The sequence below is a fragment of the Lactuca virosa genome, chromosome 3 (assembly GCF_052849685.1).
Source record: "Lactuca virosa cultivar CGN04683 chromosome 3, Lactuca_virosa_CGN04683_v6, whole genome shotgun sequence".
Classification (NCBI taxonomy): Eukaryota; Viridiplantae; Streptophyta; class Magnoliopsida; order Asterales; family Asteraceae; genus Lactuca; species Lactuca virosa.
The window spans coordinates 199,374,220-199,376,311 of record NC_136428.1 but is presented as its reverse complement, the minus strand read 5'-3'; the positions used below and the strand labels follow the sequence as shown (position 1 = coordinate 199,376,311).

At 37.1% G+C, this 2,092-nt stretch overlaps 1 non-coding gene across 1 annotated transcript; it reads left to right on the top strand.

The window, feature by feature from the left end:
* The first annotated feature begins 201 nt into the window (after positions 1–201).
* On the top strand, positions 202–308 carry LOC145168017 (small nucleolar RNA R71). Its single transcript, XR_013741613.1, has one exon. It is a non-coding gene; the product is annotated as a small nucleolar RNA R71 (small nucleolar RNA).
* Positions 309–2,092: the final 1,784 nt, after the last annotated feature.

The window sequence follows — 2,092 nt, the reverse complement described above, 5'->3', positions numbered from 1 at the left end:
TCATCCGAATTAGCATTCACCATCCCTCTAGTTGAGTCATTTCTTGGGTTATGATATTCTCTAGAGTGTTTAGATAATTCTTCAATTAGTGCTTTTATCACCGGGTGTGGCTTCTTTGTGAGTGGTCCTTGCGAATCAAGGAGCTGCCTAGTTGTTACATTCAGTCCATCATAGAAAATGGAGACTTCTTGTTGACTGTTTAGATCATGGTGTGGGCAGTTCCTTAGTAGGCCTTTGTATCTTTCCCATGCCTCATAAAGTGACTCTCCAGCTTGTTGTTCAAAATTGGCTATGGCCTTCTTCAATTTTGCTATTTTTGAGGGAGGGCAAAATTGATCGATAAATTCCTCACGCATTTTAGTCCAAGTAGTAATCGATACTAGAGGGAGTGATTTCAACCAATCTTTCGCGGCTCCCTTAAATGTGACCGGTAACGTACGAAGCAAAACAGTATCACGAGTCACGTTTGGAACATTGAAGTAGTCGGCTATGTCGTTGACCTCATCAAGATGCTTGTATGCGTCTTCGTGATCCTTCCCGAAGAGTGGGATTTCCTTTAGTTGAGCAAGTATGTGGCCCTTAAGTTCAAAGGTGGCAGTTACGGGAATCGCGGGTTGCACGAGTCCTGGGCCGGTATCGTCACGCATCATTTTCTTCCATTCACCCATGGGAACTTCATCGACGTTAGCCATGGTGTCAGCTAGTTCGCCTTCTATGTCGCTTCCTTCTATGTCAGATCCGCTTTCTTCCCTTTCGGTTTCGTACTCGGTGTCTTCCTTCATGTTGCTAGATTCTCCAACTTTCTGGCCCTTTTTCTTGCTAAAAGCTGATTTGAGGCTTTTAAATGGTGACTTCTTTGGTGTTGAAGATGATTATACGGGTTTGTTCTTGTCCTTCCTAAGAGTTGATTATGGGTTTGCGAGTGGTGGGATCAAGGGTATGCCTGATCCTCGGGTCATAAAATACCTGAAAGAAAACAAGAAACACGCGTAAAAAGAACAAAAATGGAATAAAAAACGAAACTGAAAAATTGCCTTGGACTCGTCGAGTAGCTTCGTCTGCACTCGGCGAGTTTAAGGTTAAGACAGAATTTTTTTTTAACAAAAATCTAAAAACAGAAAAACTTAATACTTAAACCTAATAACTAAATTACTAAAGCAATAACTTTGTGCAAGATAGATCTCACACAAAGGATCGATAACACTAGCCATTAGAATTAAAATTTGAACCGTTCCCCGGCAACGGCGCCAAAAACTTGATGTGTATGTAAATGCACTAGTTTTAGTCCTACTTTTAAGATATAATATAGACACACAAAGGCAGTGGACCTGTCAATTGGTGGTATAGTTGAATAAGCAGGGTATCGAATACAGTGAACGGTAATTAAACTAATGACTAGAATTAACTAAAACAAGTAATAAAAGTAAAAGGTTTTCTCTAGTTTTGCAAGACTAGAAACTTAACAAATTAACTAACACGCAAATTAAGTAACTAACAGCTAAAGCAAGTAAAAACCAACTAAATTCAATAATAAGGAAACTTCTATTTAGGTTCGATTCATTTACTCCTATGGTTGACTTTATGGCAAGTGCAATGGATTACTTGTTATTGGCTACCAATTAAAGTGATTAGGTTCACATTCGTCATTACCAATCCTTAGAAAACAGATTAATTTAAGCACTGATCAAGTGATTAAACTAATGAATTTCCTAGTTTATTTATTCGGGTTAAATAAGACTTGAAATTAGCTAATCAAATTACTAATTCAATTAACCTCTTGTTGATGGTTTATCACACAAGCTCACACATTAATTTACCCATTTTCTAGTTAACCCTAGTTTCACATTCGCTATTCCTAGGCACATAACAATGTTTTCACATAAATCATATGAGATAAGCAATTAAGAGATGTTCATGCAGCTTAATTACTTGTTAATTAACAGAAAATAGTTGTGGTTAATGCATAAGGATCTTTAACAAGCTTAATAAAACAAAATTCACCAATAAACAATTAATCCAACCACAGATCAATCCATAGTTATAAATTTATCTACCCTAAACAGAAGGTATAAGGTTTAGCTCATTATTACAG